We start from the raw sequence: 25,889 nt of genomic DNA, 5'->3' as shown, positions 1-25,889 counted from the left end.
TGCAGCCTTTGGGAACAGCATCATCTCCCGATAATCTGGAGCAAGAAGCCAATGCAAATGTTTGCTGGAACACTATGAGCCTCATTCACAAAGCGTTTTTCAATTGGGTCTGAAGGCCTGGAACCTTTCAAAGAGGACATTCATTCATAACTTTAGTTTTGCGTAAAGCCATGAAAGTTTACAAACAAACCATCAAGTGATATACAAATATAAACACCACAGATACATTTCCCAGATATTCAGTCAGATTGGAAAACAAGTTTGAATTAAGAATGGTCCGAATAACACTCAATAATAACTCATGAATGGCAATCATCAACCCAGAGCAACTTAAAATAGGACAGAATGATAACTTGTATGTCCTTGCACCACGAGCATGGGCCTTACAGTTTCTACCTACCGGCTGCAAGTGCAATCAAGACCCAAACCTACAACAGTGAGTCAGGCGCGGCAACCCACAGTTCCTAGTGCTCAAAAATCTCCCATTGATCTCAGAATGATAACTTGATGGTTTTAATGGACAATGAACCTTGAAGTTCTAGGCCTGAAATCCTCAATCAAAAGCCTGTTCTCCAGCAGGACAACAATTGCTCCTGAGATCACGGTCCATTGTGGCATGTTTTCACAGGCCTGGTGACTAAGTTCTATTAGAGTGTTTAATGTGGGTTGGCATCTCTTGTTAAAGTTTGATAGGCCCTTGGCCAAATCATGCTCTCTGAAATCAATTCTGATGAAATCATATACATTTGTCCCCTGAACAAGGATCCTGGTGCATTGCATCATTTTCTCCCGTGTGATGATAAGCATCCCTTCACCACCCAAATCCAGTGAATGCACTTGTTTAGGAGGGCATCACTGTGCTCATGGTGGTTAAATGCCAATGTGGGGACCTTGTGGAGGTAGAGTGACTCCCTGCCCATGATACAATGGGCATTCTGCTATTAACCAATGACATACGGGGACACAACCCATCCCAACTGTGGCCCATCCAGATATAGTAGATGCCCCGAGTACCCTTACTACCTTGGGGCCCAAGTGGTGAGTCGACAGGGGGGTAGGGCAGAACAGTGATGTGGGCATGGTTATTTAAAGTTGTTGTGGCCAATTCCTCATGATCCGCTGGGTTGGTTATAGAAAAAATACTTGGTACATGCTCATTATTCAAACCATTCCCACCCTGGGTGACCCTAATATTGATTGGGCCAATTTCAAGCACAGATGAACAAGCTTCCTCGATTTTATCTGGATCCTTTCCCTCCTTCCCCTGGCCAATCACTTGCGTGTCTTTACACATGCCTCTACCCCTACCAACCAGTTTGATCAAATGGGTAACTAGATTTTTGGGAATCAAAATTTCAATCTGCACAATGCTACATTGCCAAACGTTAGAGCCTGGGCATCCCCCATGAATGAGTTCTGATTTAAAATTGGCCACTAGTTCACTGGAGAGAGAAAGGCCTAGTCAACCTTTGTCGAGTATAGGGGCACTAGATGCCCCCAATGGTACAGTATGTGGCCCCATTTCTGCTGCCACTATATCCTCTGTCCCAGGGGTTTCTCAGCCTTCAAGTGGGTCATTGGAAATTAGCTTGGGCAGTTTTATGGGGCAGATGGGCTCCTCAGGGGCAGGTTTATTGGGCTGTATAACGGCAGAGTTTCCGCAGTTCCCAAGCCTTCAGTGGGCGACCATGATCTTGTACATCTGGCATTTTCAAGATTATTAGGAGCAGCAATATCTTGGACAACAGCTCCTCCCCCCATGAATCAAAACTGAGGGGAGCGCCAAATGAAGACAACATATTGTTAATTTCACTGATAAGGGAGTGGGCATTTTCCAAGGGTCTTATCAAATTAGATGGATTCGCTGAATTTGCTGGATTTGACACAGTAAGGCGTGCAGTTGGCAATGGATCTTTCACCGGAATATTCCTCTTTATAGATGTATTTTTCCTTTGTGGTATAGGTGCTAGCACTGATGCTAGGTTCCCTGGCAGTTCAGCCATGTCCTGGGCCTCAAGGGTTGACATATCCAGTCTGTTAATAGGTGTTCTGTTTGGAAACAGTCCAGAAATAAGCATAATGCAAGACCGATCCTGCAGAGGACTACTGAATTAAATGGCACAGCGTTGCAAGATAGCAGGATACCGGGGTTAGCGTTGGCTCTCACCTGATTTCTGATTTCCCTTGCTCCAATCCCCCAGCTCTACACCAGGGATTCCATGGGGCATCATGTGCAGGGATGAGATGCCGGCCGATAAATAGCCTTTATGAGGGAGCCGTTCCTGACAGCAGGCAAGCCAACCGGAGAGACTTCCAATACCTCGGATGCCGCGTTAGCAGTGCACAAACACCCAAGGAGGAGCAAACACTCACAGGGGGTTCCATAGTCCTTATCCTGGAGGGGGCGGGACCTCAAAACAGCTGCAGCAGACACAACAAAGAAGGGCTGAGCACCCAAGCAAGAACAAACACCTGCACCGTTCCCACCGCGGGCTTTGCTCTCATAGGGGTTTCCACAGTCCTTATCATGCAGGGGGCGGGCCTCAAAACAGCGGCAGCAGAGACAGCAAAGAAAGGCTGAGCACCCGAACAGGGGAAAACACCGGCGGGCTTCCAAGAGGCCATTGTTACACCTTCCTGTACAAGAGCCAAAGCAGCTTCAAGGAGCACAATTATTACAATCCAGATGCAAGATCCCACAATATTGAAGATTAGGGAGACGATAGGTGAGATAATTTGTCCTGTATATGTGAACCAGTTGGCAGTGCTGGCATTATTCGATTTGTCAGCAGTGGGAAACACTTGACCGTGTGGGTGGGCAGCAAGTGCTCTCTTTGATTTAGCACTGCCTTCAAGATCAGTGTCAGTGAGAAAGGCTATTTGAGCAATTAGTCAATTTAGGTTATGCCTTCCATGGAGTATGACAGGGTTCATATGTCCCCTTCGTATTTAATGCCTAAATGAAGCGACTATTGAGTCTCTTCCTAAATCATGATTCCCAGCTCTGCTATTTTTGAAAATATAAAAGGGAAACAATATTTTTCCCATATATCCATCAATATTTCTTGTAATCTGAGAGGAAAAACGGTGCGGAATGCTGTGCGCGCCATGTTTTGCCTTGGGAAAAGCCAAGGAAGGCTGTGTTGCCCTCTTACTAGCTATGTCTCAAACCATTAGTTGTTCTCCATGACATGTCTGACTGGCCACAGCATAATTCTCAGTCTTTCAGGAGTTCAATGTGAAGCGCTCTGGGAGCATTATAGGTAATGTCCACATCGTTTACACTCTGCCATGAATGTTGCCAAAGACTAGAGATAGCCTATCAACATCGGATGCAGTGCCTACTTCCTGCACATGACATCTCACTGGTAAGGGCCATTATACTCTTGTCACTGGGGTTAACAGTGACACATAGAAATAAACTACGTGTTTATTTATTTATTTAATTTATTTATTGTAATTCTTAATAAGGCGCTACATGCCCTTGGGCCTCAGAGAACATGGTTCTATAGAATAGGGATGCTTGCCTTCCAGAGGGATACCTATAAAGGAAACAATGGACACAAAATGATGTTGCCCACATTTTCTGGACATGCCCAAGAAACATAGATGTCCACAACTGTCTTAACTGGACGACTTAGACAGAATGCCATGGTCTTTATCTGTGACACCAGTTTATCAAGCGAGGACAGAAGCGAGAACTGATAAGACTTTACATTGTACATAGCGTTACACTATTTATGGAGAGTCGCACGCCACATGTGAGCTATTGCAGTCCACGTTTGCAGCACCATTCCTCCAATAAATACTTTAGCCCCAAGATCAAGAGGTTTCATGTTTAACAAACAATGCACCAAACATGGCAGGTAACCATGGTACAACATTACCAACACAGGTGGCCATGGTATGGAATTCCCAAACGTTTCTACAAAACAGGGTCCACAGCTCCACAGCTGCACACTGCATTGTGCATGTCTAGCAGACCATGCAGCCAAATGCAAGTGGGAACTTCAAGCATTACCACCATGCAATTGTACCAGTGGTCAATCAAATATGGATGGGTGTTTTCATGGGCTGTAGTATGCTTTTGCTAAACTATGCCTCCAAACACGAATCACACTTAGAGCAGTTGCGATGTGTCTTTTTGACCTATCTATCACAGTTGGATCGTTGCCAGAATAAGTATGCTCAACAATTGCAAGACCTGTCTACCAAAAGGCATAGACCCCTTTGTGAGCCCATGCAATAGCAGTTTTCAGACAAGCCCATCATACGCTAACACTGCTTTCTTGTCTTCTGGCCTATCATTCAATTCTGAATTTTGCATGCAAAAGCCCCAGCTACATGAAGCTTCGGCTGGTTAGCAAACATTTATTAAGACTGCAATCCTTGTCATGAAACAGTTGTGAGGCCTGTCCATCATAGATGGAACCTGATATGTAATTGCCTGGCTGCTGCTCACAACTGTAGACTATTGGGAGAGCTAGCATTTTCCAAAACCTTTCTTGAAACAGACACAACATCTTTGCAGGACTGATCCAAATGCGTTTTCTATAAAGAGTTCAACAAGCACGGAAAGGTGGAGGCTAAAACCACTGCATGAGAGTTCCTGAACTGTCTGTCAACCCCTGGGCCAGCCACTACATTCGTCGGAGAGCCTAATTTTACATCTAAGCAAAATGTTCACTCAGTATTGCAGCTGCATCCAGTTCCCTCCACTCGCATACAGAGTAATCAAGGTCACAGCATGGCTGTAGAAACTATTTAAAAGCTCATATTGGCAGTGGCACTTTGTATATATTGGAAAATGAGGGGGTTATGTGAGATGCATGAAGATGCATCACAACCCCTCCAAACCCCCCCCCCCCCCCACCCCCCGCCCCTCCCCCTCCCCCCGCCGCCCATTCACAGAGTAATCTGTATTTCTGGATGCATATGTTTTCTTCCTTCCCACTACATTACTACTGAAGGCGTAACTTTATCCTTCGGTGGAGAATAGGGTTAGGCAGTCCATGTGTTGTCGTCAGTGTTTACATCTGTGCTGCTGAGGAACAGCACTCATCTTTAGCTTTGTTGATATTGATATTGATAATGTATTTGTATCGCGCTCGTACACAGCACCACAAGATAAGGGAGCGGAACAAGGGAGAACAAAAACAATGATCTTACTAGGCCCAGCGGCAATGAGAGCGTGAAAGTGCATGGGAGGGGGGGGGAGTGGGTGCGTGGAAGGGGGTAGAGTGGAAAGTGCAGTGCAAAGTAAAAACAGATAAGTAATAAAATAAATAAATAATAAAGGCAACAAACAGTGGTAGTGCAGCCAGCAAGTGGTAAGTGCTAGGTTTAAGGCAGCAGACAGGGTATGTCGGATAAGTACAGGAAAAAAAGGTGCACAGAATGTTTGTGCTGCTCTCGTATGATGTATATTTTGCTGTGAGCATATGCCAATGCAAGCTGCTCTCCTGGCCATGTGTATATGCCCTCACTCAAATTCTGCACACACGTAGGGCCATCTGAGCCCACTTGTATGCTACAACTTGAGTTAAATACTGCACTGTGCACTTATGTGCCCTAACAGTTAATGTATTTACTAATCATTCCAATTAATCCCAGCCCTTGTTCCACTGTACTTCTAAAGCTCACATTTGCACTGACACTTCGTGTGTGTTCCGAGCCTATGGCATTGGAATGCTGTGAGAGGGTTATGTGAGATTCATGAAGATGCTATCCAACCATTCTCCCATTCAAACGGAAAACTGCATTTCTGAAGGCATAGTGGATCTCCCTTACACCTACATTCCTACTGAATGCTTACATACCATCTACTTTGGAGAAGGGGGCAGGGCAGTTTTTGTTGTTTCAGCAGTTCTTGACGTCAGTGGTGCTGTGGAATGGCACTCGTAGTTTGGCTTTACTTGAGCTGAGAGGCATGTGTGTGCTTCTCTTGGATGGTGTGCATGTGAGAATGTGCCGACACATGCAGCACTCCTGCGTCTGGAATGTCTGCCCACAAGGTTTTGCTTTACTTGAGCTGGGAGGCATGTGTGTGCTTCTCTTGGATAGTGTGCATGTGAACATTTGCGAATGTACAGAGCCACGCTGCCCACAAAGTCTGCCTACAATTTGGCCCAATTGTAGTAGCATTTAGTAGGCTTGACACTGCACTGTGTACTTATGTGTAACAACATCGGAAAGCTGCCAGTCTTTTTAAAAGCACATATGAATTGTGCTTGTATGCATCCGGAGAGATCATGTTTTATAATGTGCCACCAAATGTAGACTATGGTCACAAATGAGCCGTGCCCCCAAATCCTAATGTTGGAAATCAGATTTGGGATGATTTGCGACCGCTTTCTGGATATTTGAACGTTTGCCCTTTTGGAGTACTGTATGTCTAGTGACTGAAATAATAATAATAATAATAATAATAATAATAATAATAATAATAATAATAATAATAATAATAATAATATAATAATAATAATAATAATAATAATAATAATAATAATAATAATAATAATAATAATAATAATTCACATGTATATGGCGCTATGAACCCTCAGGCATCTGAGTGCTGCTTATTATTACCCACGGTGTGTGGTGCTCATTGTACAGCACATGAAGTTATATGCATGATATTTGTGTGTCACAGCTCCAGCAGCGGCTTTTGGTTTTGAATTAATCGAGCTAAAGGTAGGTTGAAAGGTATTGCTGGGGAAGCAGCTGTGTCTTTTCTTCTTCCGGAAATACAAAGTCTTACCTACTTTGCATAATAGCATAGGGGTGTACACACAAATAGACTCTTCGCCCTAATCTTGGCCCTCTGTAGGGAGAACCAGTAGTCGATGATTGATGGCCAAGCTTACTGTCCTTCTATAACATCATGAATGCACGTTTTGGTTATTAACAGCTGACAATTCCCATAAAAGCTGTATGCATATTTCTCTAAGTCTTGAAGACACAATGATGGGATGTAGTAAAGAAAACACTGTGTGGGTTAAATTTTGTCATGCCCATGTAACTTTAATGGTAGATGAAATACGGTTTTAACACTTAGAATTCTCAGTTCACAAAGTTCTGAATAGTTGTACAAAGCCCTAGACCTCGAGCCATGGCAAATATACAGATTTTAGAACATATAAAACATGTAATGAGTATGTTTTGTAAAGTCTAGTGCATTCTTTTTTATAATCTACTGCATATTTTAAATGTTATGATAACAATGCTTGAAAGGAGCCTTGCAATGGTTATTTTAATTGATGCAGCTGGTATATCAGGACAAGTGTGTGAGTAAACCTATTGGCACTGGAACCTATCTGTACTGCCCCCAATCATTTAAGTAATAAGAACATTCTCTGAGAATATGAAAGATGCATGCCGTTGCACCTGACAGAAATCAAATGGGTTAATGCACATGACTCTACATCAGGATTGGCTCGACCCCCCTATGCAGTCGGTGAGTTATAGTGAAACACAACATCATTACTAAAAAGAGGACCACAGGGGGCCTCAGATACAGCTTTAGGATTCAAAGAATGGAAGGTTTGTGTGAGGAATGACAAGTGGGGAATGGTTTCAAAGAAGATCAAAGGACACATAGGATGTAGTCGGGGGAAATCCAGGAGAAATCTGTAATGTCAGCCCCAGTTGTGAGACCCATGGTGAAGCTCACATGAAAAGTAAAGAAAGCAACAACTGAAATGAGTATTGGAAGCAGAGATCCTAATTGAACATGTTGCTGTTCTTCTGCTGTGACCATGATCAGCCGCACCCACAGCCTGTGACAAAGAAAACATAAACCTATGACAATAAAAGAGCATTTTTGAAAACAAAAACTCAACAATTAGCATTGAGACAAGAGCTCTGGCTCTAAAATGTGAGTTGGACCTGTGTCCATTTTAGCTCCTCTGTTACCTCTGCATCTTACTTGCAACCGCTGGATGCGCCCTCTATGTGCAGCGCTCTGTTGCTTCCCAGCTATGTTTGTATTATTTGCATAAATCCTATACCTCCATTTCAGATGTTCCTGCTTCTGCACAGGCATATATTTCAGGGAAAGAACTCAAGTGCAAGCAGTAAAACAAAAATAATAGAGCTATTAAAGCTCAAAGATCAGCTAACTAAGGCACAAGTCTTGGGCAGTAAGGAAATTACTATTTGTAAACTATATAAGGAGGCTAGTACTTGGTTACAACTACTTGTTTTTTGCCAAAATGAATTTCTGTTTAGTAAGGTTACATTTTCTCATAAAAGGGTGATCAAAGAAATTGATCAAGAACAATCTCTTAGCAATCTGACAAGGAAATCATTGAGCCAGGAATTTGTTGTACAATCGTACAATTACCCTGGATCCTGTGGCTATTTGTCGGCTAATCCAAATAATTAGATCATCACTGGATATATGCGACTTCAATCTTGTTAACACCTTGGAGGTTGATGGGGGCCGGAGGGCTTGGGCAAGGTCCCAGTGTTCATGTAGAGTGTGCAGTGGAAATGATTTGGAAACTACAAACACCTAGTTAAGGAATGTGAAGCATGATCAGAAATAAAAAGGGCCCCTTTACTAGATTGTGGAGTTGACATGTGTAATGACCACTTGGTCAAGGTTTTATGAAGATAATGATGTTGGCCTGATATATCACCTGACTAAACTGTGGGGTAGGATTATATCAATTTAGAAAATGTTGTGTTAACGTATGAATGGGTTGGTTATAGTTATGTTTGATATGTTTTATGGAGTGTTCTACATAAACCTTTATTAGGCTATAATGTACTATGTTTTAAATAAATATGAAAATAGAGTGTACAAAAGAAGATGCCAGGTTGAGTTTAAAAAGAGAAAAGACAGAAAAACAAACAATTATTTGAAATGTCTGAACAAATTAGGGTGGCGAATGCTCCCTTTTTGATGTTAGCACAGCATCAATGAATAATTGATTGTAGAACATTTGCCTTAACGTGAGTTTCAGATGTCCAGTAGGATAATTTGAGTAAAAAATAAACATTTGGGGAAATGCTATCACATACAACCCTATTTTAACATAACAGAGGTGACAGAGTGTAGAATGAGAAAGACCAACCTGTGACTGTTGGGAACTACAGAAGGAACAGAGCCATGTTAAGGAATTCATCATGACTAAACATTATTATGGGCCCACATATCTACTACTAAGAGAGAAGAACAAGGAAGAGAGCATCCCACTCATGTGTTTTAATTTCACAACTCAGCAAATTATCCTTGATAGAGCTCAGCATGTGAACTCTGTTCAGGTAGATAGATCAGATCAAACAATAGCACAACCACAGAAGCATACCCATGAGAACTGGGACAACTAATGAATCCACTTAAATCCTTAGGCACTACAATCAAGATGTGTTTCCTGATGTACCTGGAAGGTATGCTAAAAAACAATGGGCCCGATTCATGGAATATTTGCCCAGTTCAAAGGGAATTTGCACTGCTGAAAAGTGACTTTGCACTGCTGACACAATCCCTGATTCATGGCACCGTGTATAGTGTATTTTTGCCATGCAAACACCGGGCTAAGTCATTTTGTACTGCAAAAATGACTATGCGCTGGCTTTGCCCGGACTTTGAACTGCAAAACTAAGCTTTGCACAGTTCCATGAAACAGGGTTTGTGTATGTAGTGCAAAGTCACTTTTCAGCAGTGCATATTCACTTTGAACCAGGCAAATATTCCATGAATCAGGCCCAATATGTGTACTTTGCTTACTTTTGATAAAGATGAAGCATCTGATTGGAAGAACACCTTTGCTTCCCCTGCTCATCAAATCGATGTGTCCTCTGCCTCAAGGAAGGAATACTGGGTGCGACTGGGAAATAAAGCAAAATGTTTGGCAAATATCCAGGAGGGCCTATATATTATTGGTTTAGGGAAGATCTGGGAATGTCATGAAATAATGGTATCTTTATACTAACAGGAAATTAAAGATACACATAGGCCTCCTATCTAAGTAAATATATAACAATACAATGCCCCCATACCACGACTATGAGGCAAACGAAGGGCGTAAAGGGCCCTTGAGCAGGAATATCACAATCAAGAGAGGGAACATCCAAAGTCGAGTGCAATAATCTGCTGGGAACAACTGTTCCTCGCAATGTGATCAGAGGTTAGGCATGATCATTGGACAAGAGAAAATTGGTCCATTGGATGGAAGCATTAAAGTCTAAAAGGCACTTGCTGTCATCCTGACACCTGAATCTCTTGGGTAGAAAACCACCTAAAGCCTATAGACAACACAAATCACACACAGCTTTGATGCTGGTCTGTATTATCCTGCTGCAAACACAAAAGTGATGGGTGGAAGGTTTTGAATGAATCTTAACCACTGGCATTGCTCCGGGCAACCCTCCACACCACTGTTTTTTAGATCGTCTGCGCCATTGCAAAAGGGGTCCAGCCATACGCTAATCGGTCAGGTACTGCCATCAATGGTAGCAGCCCAGCCCAAACTGCTAGGCCAGGTCCCCTCTGCACAGAAACACAAGCAACCCCAGACATGTTTCGGCTTTTGTTGGGTCTCCTCAGTGAGGTGCAGCTTGGTACCCTATGGCACAGCGAGCAAGGGACCCACATCTGGGCATACCCTCTCTCACATAGTGAGACAAACTACAACCACAAAAGTGATGGGTGGAATGTTTTGAATGAATCTTAACCACTGGCATTGCTCTGGGCCACCTTCCACACCACCGTTTTTTAGCCCATCTGCGCCATTACAAAAGGGGTCCAGCCATATGCAAATCAGTCAGGTACTGCTCCCAGTGGTAGCATCCCAGCCCGAACTGCTAGGCCAGGTCCCCTCTGCGGAAACACAAGCAACCCCAGACATCCTGCTGCAACAGAACATAATGCCAAAACTAATCAAACACCACGCCATGCGGGGAAAATTAACTTCCATCACGTGCCAGCATCAATGGCAGCTCATCTGGAGAGTGATTCCTTGAGTTGCACGTGCCAACCTTACATGTGTTTAGCCGGATTATGCAATGCATATGTGTTTGGGATTTTCTGACACATCAGTGTTATAAAATTATTGACGGGCTTAAGTAGGAGTTCTAGGGGACTAGGCAGCGAGGAGGAGGAGACATGGGGGACCACAGACACAACAACATAGGATATGTGTTGTGTGTGTGCGAGTGTGTGTAGGAGCGGGCGAACACACGCGAGCACGCGCACTGAGGCATACACATACACATATAGGACTGTCCCCTCACCAGTAAACATTTCAAATGCGTTGAGGCCATTGGCCTGATGGGCATTCCGTATTCCTCGTGTCCATGCACCCACTATTTTCGTGGCTGCTCATATCCTCTTCGTGGGGCGAGTGGGGGGACAGTGTAGTTATTCCCAGCGTTCACTCTGTGGTCCCAGTGCTTTGATTTACCCGAATACAAGTGTTTAGTAGCAGTTTATAAGACAATCTCCAATCGTTAGCCAGTATTTCTCCCCCAGTGGTCGGTAAAGGTACTTGGTGGGAGATAAGGCAATGTTAAATGTAAACGTTTTATAATAAACGTGCATTATTGTTTTTGATACCTAAACCATGTCCTTCGTTATCCAGATAAACATTGTTCATTAAATATATTCTTGAAGAAAAAAGCGTAAGAAAGTGTGCAATGGTGCCCCGGTGTATGCCAGACTGTTCAGCATCCATGCTCATAGAAGCCAACGCACAAGCGGTTTGTATATGGTATAGGTGACGTTGCACATTTTACCGCGTGCTAGGCGCAACACTTGGCGTACAGTGAACAAGTTCTCCAGTGAAAACCCTCAATACATCACTACTTACTCAGGAGAAGACGCCGGTTACTTTCCAGTTCCGAACTGCGGCTCTGTTCCTCCTTCATCGTTCTCCTCGAAATCCAGGTTAGTCGTCCCCCGTTTTCACTCAAAACAAACCAACGCAATAGAACGATGAAGAGAAACCCTGCGCACGGAGCCCCCAAATCAATGCTCCCACCCCCAGAGCAGCCTGAGAAACGAGTGCTGGCGCAGGGCGACCTTCACAGGGCGAGAGCCCTATGGTAACCGGGCTTGGCAATGACATTGTCATGATAATTGGGCAAATTCAAACAGAGGAGATTCCTGGGGTGAAATTAACATTGCTCGGCGGGAAAGAAAGGTTTCAGCCGAGCTCGGCGCTGAAAGCAGTAAGCATCCCCAAAAAAACACCTAATCGCAGTTGAGGTAGCTCTTTAAATATGAATCCCTGTGCCATGGCCTTACAGAGTAAGCGGGTGCTCTCCGGAGCATCGCACAGATCGCATATTGCAGCACCAAATAACTTCCTACGAGTCGATGTTTTTACACCTTCTCGTTCGCCAGCTCATTTCAATGAGCACATGATGCCTAGACACCGCCCTAAAAAACAAGGGCACAAGTCAGGGAACACGAGGGCGGATGGTGTTTGGCCAGTTTTTATAAAGGGAGGACGATATCCAGGGCTTAAAGTGGGCCAGCGCTAGCCGGGACCAAGCCCCGGCAGCCTCTAAAATGGGCTCCCGAATTGGGACCCCGTCATAGTCTCTGCATGTCCCAGCATGTGTCACTACTTGTATGCATGTAAATGAGGCTGTAATATCCGGCTGCTTAGTTTGTTTCACACACACCCCAGTAATCTCAGAAATATGTGTCAGAGGCAACTACAAGTCTAATAAATTGTCCTGACAAGGTTTAATCGCCCATCCAATCTCTTCTTAAGATCCTTACCTCTTTGTGAAAGAAAGGAAGCAATGGCTTGGCCAAGCTCCTGTATCTCTAAACCCGTAACTGGAAATATCAGTCTGACGCTCTACGCTTAGTTTCTTTCATACTTTCTTATCCAATACATTCTGAATCCATGTATCAAGGAATTAAGCCGATGCATCAAAACGATGCCAGAGGAAATGGGAAGTGTGATGGATGCCAGGAGAAAGAGATGAAACCTAGCCTTTCTAACAGACCATTTTTGTTAGGGTCCCAACATGGAATGGGAACTGAGTGGTGCCTCTATTTGCGTTTGTGGAGGGCAAACTTCAGATGAAAAAGAATCGGTGGACAGACCATCTGAAATAAACGCATGAGTAATGAGAAATCAACAGAAAAAAAACTCACTTTTGGATATTGAAGTGACCCCATACCTCCATCAATTACTTTTATTGAGGGCACCACTAACGTGGGAACAAGCTAACACATCGGAGAAAGGTTTGCGCTCCCACCCGTTTTAGTAACATTTTCTTTTATTTTTTTTAATTCTTTTTCGCCTATGGTTATACAACCTTTGCACATACAAAATTACACAATTAGTATAATTTCCAATCAATATCTCAATGGTTAAAACAGACATCACGTTGTTACATAGTAACAACATTAGATAATTAAAATGGATAAGAATGAGCACAAGTGGTCATTGAATGATTAAACATTTTTTTAAAACTTTGAGCAATGGAAGAATCCCGGGTGTTCCCTTTATTCCGAGCTTGTATTTAACACGCAAGATCCCTTTCTTGATGCAATAGGCAGTAACAAAGATAAAGAAATTTCAAATTAGGTAAGTCTATCCCTGACCCGAATCCATATGTGGAATGCGGCTGCCGTGATCACGAGTGATTCGGCGCCATATATGGCACTCCAGACCTGGTCTTAGGTATAATTCCAAAATGCACCAATGTCTTTTTTGTAGAGCTCGACCAATGGGCTGCAATTGGTGAGACCATTTCTCACCGTTTACACGTCCTTTCTGCAAATTCTGCAAATTCGATCCTCTCTTGGGATACCAACTCACGCCCCGTATTACTAAATACGGGAAGAAAATCCAATCGTAAGTATACTTTAAAACGCGTAAGAGGGCGAGAGTGGTACATGGTTAGATACTTGCGCGAGCTATCTTTAAAGCCACCTAGATGCGTGTGTCTTTCATTTTTGGGTTTGGTCGCAAGTTTTGTCAAAGAGTCAATGCGGTCATGTTCCATGTTTTTTTTTTTACCAAACTGGAGAGGTGGAACTCAGTGAGGCTGTGTGGAATGTGTAATACTCTGATTGCATGCAAGTGATTGACCACCATACAGTCAAGATCTATAAACCAAGTCCTAAGAGAACGCCTTATCTGATGTTTCATGGCAGCCCTCTGCAACTGATTGTGTGTTTCATCTGAGAACTTTATGTTGGCCCAAAGTCTACATGCTGCTATTTTCCAGTGGGCTATTAGAGATTTTAACCCAAGTTCCAATCTAATTGCCTCAACCAGCGTGGCACAAGATAGACCGAGTAGCGATCATAGTATTTTGCCCTCAAGGGACCGCAGCCATTTGATGGCATTTTTAGGGTAGCCTCTAAGGCATACAATATGGCAGGTGCCACTGCAATCTTATATGCGCAAACCATAGCCTCAATTGAGCCTCCACCAATCCTGTTGCTGATCTTTCCCAAAGGCAACCACTTCTTCTAAGCTTTAATTTTAATGCTTTTGGAAAGGAGTTTGCATGACTGATCATTAGGGAGTATGATGCCCAAGTACTTATATGAGGTCCCCTGCTCTATCCGCGAGTCACCTTTCCGCCAGACAAAGCACTTGTTCTTTGTTGCCTGTTTTCCAAAAATAAGGATCTTAGTTTTGGCTGTATTGATTGTCAACCCATTGTCCTCAGCGTATTGATGTAATCTAGTTAGAGAACGCTGAATAGCAACGGGTTCTAGATAGCAGGGCCTTGTTGTCAGCATATGTGAGACAGTGGAGTGAGTGTCTTGGAATCATAGGTGGGCGGATGACTGTTAGTATCCTTTTCCAAGTAGTGAGGATAGTCTGAGACATAGAGATGGTGTGGAGGGTTTCTGATAATTCTCCCCTTTGTGATAGGCAGATTCTTATTGTCATGTCGAAGTACAACTTCTTCTGGAAGTACAATAGTGATGGGTAAATACCCCAGTCACTAAGCTTCCTCCAAAGTATGCTCTGACTGACAGAGTCAATAGCACCCATGTAATGAACAGGGGAGACTCATTGTAGTGCCAGGCATCAGATGTCAGAGTATGGGTAACCCATATCAGGTGGGAGGTGCTGTAGTTTTTCCTAAAACCTGTTTTGGTATGGTGGACCAAACCCCTCCCCATGGCCCAAGTTTCCAACATCCCCAACAATATACTTGAAAAGTTTTGGAAGAGCTATCCAACATAGCTATCAAGCAAAAAGTTGGAGGGAATGGCCTGGGGGCTTGACTTCTGACCGGAATCAGTACTGATTGCTTTCATGACTCAGGAATGTTGCCAGTCTTGCAAATATGAGTGAAGAGTAGATACAAAACATCTGCCCAGAGAGAAGGATCGTTCTTAAGCAACACATTACTCATCCCATCTGGCCCTGTGTCCACTGAAGATTTTAGTGAGATAATAGCTGCCCCTAGGTCTGTTTCATTTAGGCATTGCCAGACCCTTGTGTCTTTCATAGGTTGATGTCCAGGGCCTCGCTCTTATTCCAATAGATATTATTTATTTGGGACGCCCAGGACTCCTTTGAGACAACTATGATCTCATTTGTTGTGGAGCCAGCGACAGAGAAGCAAATTATGTGCCAGAATTTCTTTGTGTCATTTGTTAAAATCAGTCTGTTGATGTAATTCCAGCTGGCACTAGCAGCACTCCATCAGTGGTTGGCCAGCCAAGATTCGTAATGTTTTGGATGAGTTGACTTTCCAGCTTCCTCTCTGTCCTATCTAGGACTACTTGCTTGTGGGTTAGTCTAAGCTCCATATTTCGCTCCCTTTTATTTTTCGCAATATCGATATCAAAGGGCCCCACTTGGGTATGCCTAGGTCTGAATCTTAGGAGATGTCTGGAGATGTCGCGACCAAACAATCTCACTAGGCAATCCAACTGCCAGTCATTGGAAACCAACATCTGGGCTCGAGGTTTATCTGAGCTTGCGACATTGTGCTTGAATTTCCGAATATTTGCGGTTGTCCAGCAAAGGCAATTACCCTGGATGTTAACCTCTGGGTTTTTCCTAAGTATATTTTTTCTTGTTATACCCACTGAGAAAGACATGGAAAGGATGGCATGATCACTCAAGTGGGTTTGTGATACTTCTCCAACTCGATTGCTCTGCTGCATGGCGTCATTTCGAAAGATGAAGTGGATCCTACGTCTGTGCGTACCATTAGACCACGTAGGTCTGAACCCACCCTTGTGCGATAACAAAGTATGAACATCGAATTCCAGAAACACACAACACCAATCGTTCTCCCCTCTTGAGATTTGGGGTCTATACCCACCCTTTCCTTAGCCACACAATCTTTATTAAAGTCCCCAGCCACAATAATTTTACTCTGAGGATTCCGGGCAATCCATTCTCTCAGGCAATCCTTGACCGATTTCATTAATTTCAATGTGCAGCTGCCATCAGAAGGGTCATACAATGTGATTAAAAGGGAGGGACATATGTCAAATGGAGGGTGCAACAAAACTGTGCAAAGAAGGTTTAGGTGGAACCAGCTACTCAGGAAGGGTTTCAACCCATAATCAGCATTTGCCCCATACAAAGACCACCCTTTGAGTGACCCGCAATAGGGGTTTTGGAGAGTCTGAACAGCAAAGTATACGCATCCAAATCAAATCTACTAGTCAGACATGTCTCCTGCAACATAAAAATATTAGCATTCTTTAATTTAGCAGTCGCCTCTGGATTGACCACGAAGGAACTGTATCCACGTGTGTTCCAGGAGATCATATTAAGTTCACCACTCAGAAGAGGCTTAAGTCATTGCATGGTAGAGGGTATGTTCAACCAGGTGCCCAACACATGACCCTCTTTCCTTAGCAGGACCTTTTTAGAAAGATTGCACTGGCAAACACTCTGGTAGCACTTCGGCCTTAATTTGTAGACACCTGCCAACTTGTTGTATGGTTGGAAGATCGCCACGTCAAAGCCCAACCCAGCCAGATTATTAGCATGTCTACAAATCAATTCAGCAGTTTCAGACATGGACGTAGTTACCAACACTCAGTTGGTAGGACAGCCTATCTGTGGTAATTCCAAGGATGAAATATCTGAAAATGTTAACTTTGATAGTGCAGAGATAAGGTTGAAAAGCTGGAAGCGTCATGAATGGTTGAGAAAAGGGCTCGAATCCAAGGGGTATTTCTCAACTATTTTCACAAACGTCGAACCCAAAGCATGATTATCAGGCAATTTAGCTTGCACTACTGCCTCTTTTTGCTGTTGCAGTTGGTGCACATGTGCCAGCCAAGGAAGTTGCCTGTCATTGCCGCTATTGTTGGAGAGCATCGTAACAGGGGCCGGTGGCTGTAGGTTGTGTTGGTAAGGCTGTATTGTCCGTTTGTTGCCTGTCGCCATCGTTCTTTCCTGCTGCCGGTTACCCCCGGATGAATACCTCTGCCCAATCTGGCCTGTCAGTACTCAACACGCTCCTTTGACCAAGTCCAAACTTCTACCTCCGCTGTTCAATTTGTTAGATGTTGTTGACAGTGAAGAGGGAGTTGGGGTGTGCTGCGTTTTACCTGAATTGCCAGTATTTACCTTGTTGCGAGGATTACGTTCTTTCTCAGGCAATCTTTGCAATGCTCAGCCCTTCTTGCCATTCCCTTTGGGTACAGTAGCCCATCCGTCAAGGCGGCCGTGTAACCGTACCTGCCTTGGTGAACCTTCGCCCGTTTCTCTGATGATGGCGTAAAAACTCGAGACTGAAGGTGGAAGTGGGGGGTTCAATCTGTTTGAGTGAGCAGGAGAATGAGAACTAGCCAGCTGCCGCCCCACACATGTACAAGTGGAAGGAGAATGGTTGTTGTGGTCATTTATGTAAATCATGTCTGGCGGGCTTTTTAGCATAGACATTTCGGCACATAGTGCCTCAAGGGCATAGTCCTTCGAATGGGCCACAATGTTCACTGTGTCCATGCCACTGTCTGCCACTGATGGGAATGGGCAAGGTTTGAGCCCCCTAGACCGTGGCAAAGGTCCACTAACTTTAGTAGGAGGCTTTCCCTGATGTTTAGATGTCGCTGTTGATTGACTCCCCACTTTGGTAGGTACCGGGCTCTTATTTTATTGTGAGTGTTCACCTGCGGTAATCCTCTGCATGATAATTTGAAGCAGAAAAGTAGTGTTAGATTTATTATCTGCCAATGTAGTGACAAGGGCTTCCAGTTTGGCTTCCATGTGCTGGATAGACTGAAGGGAACCACCCTTATCCTTGACATAACCAGGGTCATCACTTATTGATGTGTCCGTACCAAATTCAGAATCTTTGTCAACACTGTTGAGTGTGGTAGCAAATTTGTCCAAGTCTGGAGTACCGGACAAATTAGTGGCTTGGGTTAGGGATTGGAATTAGTATATATTAGTATAATGCTTTGTCTATAATGTATTGCCAGGGCAAATAAACTGCACTGGAATCCTTCTTAGAATGGGGGAACAACTGTGAGCCTCTGAAGGTGATGGTATTCCATAATAATATTAATCAATCTGTCAGAGGAAGCAGAAAGGGATACATTATTTGTAAAATGACCCTTTATTGAAACGCAGCGGACAGACAGCAAAAACGGAGATAGGTCTCATTTACACACCATCGCAAAACATTTCGTTTTTCTTATTTTACGGAAAGTATTTATAATTGCCAGCCAGAAGACTTAACTACATTAAGCTGGAATAGGAATCATTCCCTTGGATCACACATTCCATGCAAACACATAATTCAAGAATCAGCCGGCTATCATAGCGCCTAGGTGTCAGGTTTGTTGACTTGTAGCACAGTGGAAGAAGGTGGACTGCCATTGTAGGCACTGAACCACTGAACTGTGGTAAGTAGAATGGGAAGGGTGCCCAGATATCTCTTGTTCACTCTTCATAAGGTATATAGTGTCCCATGGTATTTCTTCACAATCTTTAGACCACGTTAAGTCCACGAATCATGTATCCACATACAAGCATCCCTTTCAGGTACAGGTCAGAAAATTGCACAGCTGTGAACCAAAAAGCAAGATCAACAGATTTCCGGTTACATTTGACTAAATATTTGGGGGTGAAATTGCAGGGGACCGCCAGTGTTGTTTGCAATACAGAGTGCAAAAGTAAAGAGTAAAAACGGATGCGATCGCTTTGGTTTTACACTTCGCTTTGTAAAAATGTAAATGCCACCTGCAATGTGCACTTTGCACCCAGCATTAACAATGATTAGCATGGAATACGCCTGCTTTAAGCAGGTGCTAAGTGGAGGGGATTAAGTCGGAATTCATTTGTTTTGCATCTGCAAAAAAATCTCCTGCACAATGTGCACTTTGAAGACATAGGAGAAAGCACCGCAAAGATGTTAACTCTGCTTCGTGCTCCTTCACTATCTTCAATGGGAATGAAGATATCCTGGTAAACCAAAGAGGCAATGCTTTACGTCTTGCTTTTATGCCTTGGTTTACTGCTCCAACCCTCAAAATCTGACCTCCTTATCGCCCTCGAGTATATAGTCCATGCAGTTTGGCTTCAGCGTTAGGCCTGCTATCTCGTTACGTCTTGCCTTTATGCCTTGGTTTACTGCTCCAAACCTCAAAATATGACCTCCTTATCTACCTCGAGTAGATATTCCATGCAGTTGGGCTTCAGCGTTAGGCCTGCTGTCTCGTTAGGTCTTGCTTTTATGCCTTGGTTTACTGCTCCAAACCTCAAAATATGACCTGCTTATCTACCTCGAGTAGATGGTCCATGCAGTTGGGCTTCAGCGTTAGGCCTGCTATCTCGTTATATCTTGCTTTTATGCCTTGGTTTACTGCTCCAAACCTCAAAATATGACCTGCTTATCTACCTCGAGTAGATATTCCATGCAGTTGGGCTTCAGCGTTGGGCCTGCTATCTCGTTACGTCTTGCTTTTATGCCTTGGTTTACTGCTCCAAACCTCAAAATATGACCTGCTTATCTACCTCAAGTAGATGGTCCATGCAGTTGGGCTTCAGCATTAGGCCTGCTATCTCTCTGAGTTTAAGCCCAAAACCTCTTAATTACGACCTCGCTCCAAAACGAATCCATACAATAATCTTGTGAGAAAGCGCATCTTCAGCAAGAACAAGCACTTCATGGCAACATTGCATCAAACCTAGCTCAGGTAGCGTACAGTATGTGAATACGTTCATCTGGATCCATTTCAGACGGGAGCTTATGGCGACCTTTTGGGAATTAATACATCTACTTTTTGATGCATCTTTGACTAATTTACAACCCAGATTTCACTGCAAGGCAGATCATACCTATGAGCCCAGAAATGTGTGGCCAGACATGACATATTATACAAGTTGTGAAAACACTTTTTTGCAACCCGTAGCATTTAAAAAGAACCTGAACTTTGGTGTGTGCTGTGGTTCTGTGAGTTATTCATCCCACAATTTAGCAAATGTGTTTCCAAGTGTAGGATAGTGCAGCAAATGTGTGAGACACCCATATATAACGAGCCAGCAATACATCAGAAGAGACGAATGTGCTTTCAGACAAGATTAAAACCTCATTTACAGCATGATCACAAAAGTGCAGCGTGTGCATCACGGCAAATAAAGATTCACATGATATTGCGTCCGAGGTCTTATCAGAATTTGAAATAATATCTAAAAAGGCATATATTGCTTAAATAGAGGATTCAATCTGGGACAAGAAACCCGAAACGTCCAAGCTGTTGAGGGGTGCCTTGCGGCAAGTATAAACATCAAGGATGTTAAGGTCTGGGTGGCTTCTGTGGGCCCCTAAATGCTTGCGCTTCACCCATTAAACTTGGAGAAGTCTAGCCTGACTGAGCCCATAGGAGCTGAAAAGTCTTCTCAAACCCCTCCTTTTCAGAAGGGGGTCCATCGGGGATGCCAAATCGACCTGAAAGAGTCGCCACATAAGGGTTTGTTTTCACAGGTTATGGCAGCTAAACTTGCTCTCTGCCCAGTTGGTGAAGCTCCATCGAGTGATACTCTTCTCCCTACCAATTCTATTACTGCGGTGGATCCCTTAGTCATGAAGGATATTCGCCTCAGAAAATCAGCATGGCAAGAATTGTGGATCCCAGTGTAAGGAGTTTCGTTATGGACTCCAGAAACATTATCATCACAAATGTGGACAAACCGAGAGAATTGGAATCAAGGGCGGCACTTAAAAACAAAATCCTAGCATGGCTGAAACAAAAAGTGGGCTATAATTGTGTCAGAGCCCAAGACTTGAGAGTTCTTCATAGGATACAGATTAATAACTGGTGCTCCACTGACTGTATTATTATTGGATGTGGTTTAAGTTATTTACGCTTGATCCTGAACAAAGTCACAAATCTGCAGAATACTTCCTCCTCTTCTAAGCAAAAAATTATTTTGAACTGACTTGTTCCATCTTGATTTTGTATTTTTGTCGGCGTCCTTAAGCCTCATGGTCAGTGGTGCGCAGTACAGATAAATAAAGTAAAGTTAAAAAAAAAAAAAGGTGAGCAACGAAACCAGATCGGTCAAGGATTATTTGTTAAGTCCATGCGGGTTCAAGATATTGACAAATATTTTGGCGAATATCTTTGCATGAGCGCTCAATAATTTTTGGGGTCTGCAAGACCCACAGACGTAGGAAGGTGTCTCAGGTTCAGTATCAATGTTGTGAGGTCCACCCTAATTCTTGATGGGAGATATCCCATGACCAGCACTTCCTGTCACACCTGCAGCAATGTTGGGGCTATATATGGGTCAAACATTTTATTAAATTCATAGATGAGACAATCGAATCACCCAGCTTTAGTAGTGTGAAGAACTTCAATGGCTTTGTGGATTTCCTAAACCACGACTGGCTTATCCAGCCCCATTGCCATGGTGGCATCAAGTGATCCTTTCCAAATCTGCAATGTCTAGGCCTTGATCACTGTCTGTTTGGAGAAATGTGCTTCTTTGTGTAGAGACTAATAAAACATGAGGAACAGAGAAATGGCATCTGATGAGGCCATGTATGTGCTTCTTCTGTTATTCTGCACCACAATGATTGGGGTTTAGAAAAACTATTGTGGATTGATCATGCCTGAGAATGGCCAGAACAATTCTGAAACAGGTTAGAACTATCCCACAGTATAGGGAGTGATTGATGAGGGGGTGGAGGGGTAGAATGAGGTTAGGGGTGCTTCATCTTTAATGACTTGTCTATCAAAGAGATCCAGTGGGCCAGAGGGCAGGTTTGCTGTTCTAAGAATGGAAGGCTGTTCAGCTGGTGTGTTCAGGGAGAAAGAGTGGAGGTGGGCTTGAAGAGAGGTGATATGAGGCGGGGAGAAGGAGGGGATGGGAAGAGAGAAGAGATGTGGATGTGTCACCAATCTTGGAGCTCTTAGAAGAATAGTAAGTGGCACAGTCATTGGGTAAGAGGGAGGAGCAAACACAGCAGGTGAGGGGGGTTGTATGGTTTGGAAGGTAGCGAAGAGCTGAGGGGCAATGAGTGAAGTGAGGAAGTGGTGTTGATGAAATAGTGGGACTTGGCAGATCCAAGGGCTGTGGTGATGTATCTGAGAGCAGTCTTATACCTGGTAAGTAGGGGTAGGAGGATTTGCACCAGTGATGTAGGGAATGGCACTTTGGATTGTGTACTGTATCCCAATGTACAAGAGACTAGTGGGTCCTGGTAACTGCAGGCACTCCAGATCTTGAAGTCCTCCCTTTTTCTTTTTTTATGAATTTAATTTGTGATAACTCCTAATTTGTTTTCTACTATGAGAGCAGAGATCATCAGCGAAGCAGTAACCACAGGATGGACAAAGTATGTTGCCATCATTCCCTTATGGAGGCTCGAGACCAGGAAATGCTGCCCAGTTCAATACTGTAATCCAGCATTCCCACTTGTGTATTGCTGGTGTGCTGCAGCACTGGTAAGAGATAGGATCCTCGACAGTAGATCTCTGCCACTCGGGAATCAGTAGTTAGATGGCTGAGATCAAAAACTTAAAGCAGAAAAGTTTACCACAGCATATACAGAGAGTGCATATCCTGATGACGAACTGAGAATGGAGACTAGTGCTCTATTTATTTATTTATTTATTTTACATTTGTAAAGCGCCACACAGCCCCGAGGCATCGGGGCGCTGTTGCAAGATAATGACTTAGTTTCAGTGCAAGGGTAGATAGAGGAGGTTACATCAAGATCGTATCTACCCCTAGCCTGGGAGAAAAAAAGGACGTTAGACATTACATCGGTTGTACAGTTGACAGGGCCCAAGAGGGGTTTATACAAACAGCATGGTTTTTATTGCTTTCCTGAAGCACAGGTGGGATTTGATACCTCTAATCTCGGCGGGTAATAAGTTCCAGTTGGGGGATTCATGGAACAATTTCCTATGGGATTGCGCCATTATAAAACACTTCCATAAATCAGGCCCTTTAACTCTTCTGAGATGCTATTTATTCCAACATAGCAGATTACCTATTTCTTTCCAGTGAAGAATTATCACAATCAAAAAGTGGAGAAGAAAAATGTAATGGGACATTGAATTGAATTAGTGCAGGATACTCTCTGGTCAGACAGCTTATTTTCCATCCAGAACTAGTTATTTTTTTTATTGTGCAATTAGTTTCATCCATTTAAAAACTTTACACACCTTTTTTTTTAACATACAAAATTCACAATTTCATTACAATTAATTTCATTACCTAAAATCATTAACTTATTAAAATTTAAAACAATTTATACAATCTACATTATCAATACATCTCAATGTTTCTTTTTCCTTACATAATGTTCATAAAAAGAAACAATACACAACTTGCCAGCCATTGTCATAGTTGCATTCTGCCAAAAATTAGGTTCCCTTCTTTAGAATCTATTTTCAAATATCCAATGCAGTTTAGATACCACTACAGATGTTGCCCTGAGGATATATGACCAAAATTGGTCGACTGAGCAATCCTTTGAAAAATATTCATATCTCCTAATATATAAATGCTTCAAGGAGTTACAGCCTGTCAGAACATGCCAACAGGTTTTAATCTCATTATTGCAAAATCTACATAATAGGGGGTATTTGACCAAGCGCCTCTAAATTCCATAGTGGGTAACACATTCATACGTCAGTACAGGACAAACCTCTTAAGCTCTTAAGCTCCGTACTACGTAATTTTGACAAGTATGGAGAAGGAGTATGAATTGACCAACCCAGACGTGCCAATTCTTGATAACTCAAATTCTTATTTAATGTATATACATTGTTGGCCATATCCCAGTACATAGCTTTCTTTTTTATGTTCCCCTCATAATTGGGATCTTGTACTATTATGTCAGGTTCAAGGTTCAATTGTTCTATAAATATGGCAGCAGATTTTCTAAGTGCTAGCAAAAAACTATTTTTGCATTGGTTGTCCAGGATTTTTCCCATCAACAAAAGCAGGTAATTTGATTCACAACATCTATTAATACAGTTTGAATATAACAATGTTCTTTGAACGTGACAAAAAGTTCTTAGTGAGGTGACCTCATATTCCAAACTCAACGCTTCCACAGGCACAGCTCTTGGTACGTTTATAATCGATCGTTACATTTTCCCTTCTAACCGCTCTAACCATGTAATCTGCTCTGGATTTAGGGCTACCATACATTATAGTAGGAGTTATGCTCATTCTGTATATTTCCAACAAACCCTCAAATTGTTACCGCCACACTGTGCAACATAATGTTTGATTGCTTGCAACTTCCCCCAGAAGAAACAGACTGTTTCCTTTACCTTCTCATAGTAAAATTCCCCACTATGATTTGACGTTATGAAAAAAACCCAGGTAGTTTTATTCTGATACATTGATCAGCGGTGAACCATAAACTTGCCAGATAAATCTTTTCTTATTACCGATGTTCTTTTTGCTTAACCGCCAAGTTTTTGTTTCGCTATGTTAATTATCATGGCATTATCATTGGTTCATTTCTCCAGCATTTTAAAGGATCTTTGCGATCTGATCTGAGTACGATCAAATACAATAACATCATCGGCATAAGCCAACCAGGGAATCACAACACCATTAATCCTTGGTGGGAAATTATTTGTCTGAGAGAATATTAATTTCATATCAGCCGCAAACATATTATATAGGATTGGTCCTAGAACACAAGCATGTTTCAGTCAAACGCTTGTATTTTGAAATTCCGTACATTGTCCAGCAACATTCAAATGGATTGCAATTGATGTATTTGTATATAGCAATTGAATATAATAGAACACATTTTTGCCAATGCCCCACTTTATTAGTTTTTCCCACAGCTTATCTCATGGAACCACGTCAAATGCTTTAGAAAATTCTATGCTTGATGTTTTTATTCTCTGACTCAGCCCTCAAATATTGGACCACACAAATATTTGTTAAAGTGTTGTGGTGTTTCCTGAAGCCTGTCTGATATGGGCTTAAAATAATCTTCCGCCCATTTCGTCCGTTGTATAAGTAAGATACTTGCAAAGATTATTTGGCTAGTATCTGTTAATGATATTAATGTATCATTTTGGGGCTCTTTCCTATTTTCTTTTTTGAAAATTGGTACCAAAATGGATTTATGCCAGCTTTCAGGAACAATCATTTTTTCAATGTATTTATACAATGATACCAATATTTGCGCCCATAATTGGGGATTCGATTTCAATACTATATTAGGGATCCCATCGAGTCCAGGCACCCGAGAACTCTTTAGTCTTAATATCATATTGCACACAGGTTCATCATCTATGTCAAAGAATGCCATGTCAAATGAAGCTTTATTCTCGGGAATTTGATTGTGATTAACACCAACATCATAATACAATTTTGCAATATACTCTAACCATTTTGCTTCTGAAATTGGGTTTAATTCCATCAGATAAATATCTTTCTTATATGCATTAAACTTAGACCAAAATGATTTACTGACGTGGGACCTTAACC

This window comes from Ambystoma mexicanum, chromosome 8 (assembly GCF_040938575.1).
Source record: "Ambystoma mexicanum isolate Mex_15411 chromosome 8, UKY_AmexF1_1, whole genome shotgun sequence".
Classification (NCBI taxonomy): domain Eukaryota; kingdom Metazoa; phylum Chordata; class Amphibia; order Caudata; family Ambystomatidae; genus Ambystoma; species Ambystoma mexicanum.
This window is presented reverse-complemented; position numbering follows the sequence as displayed.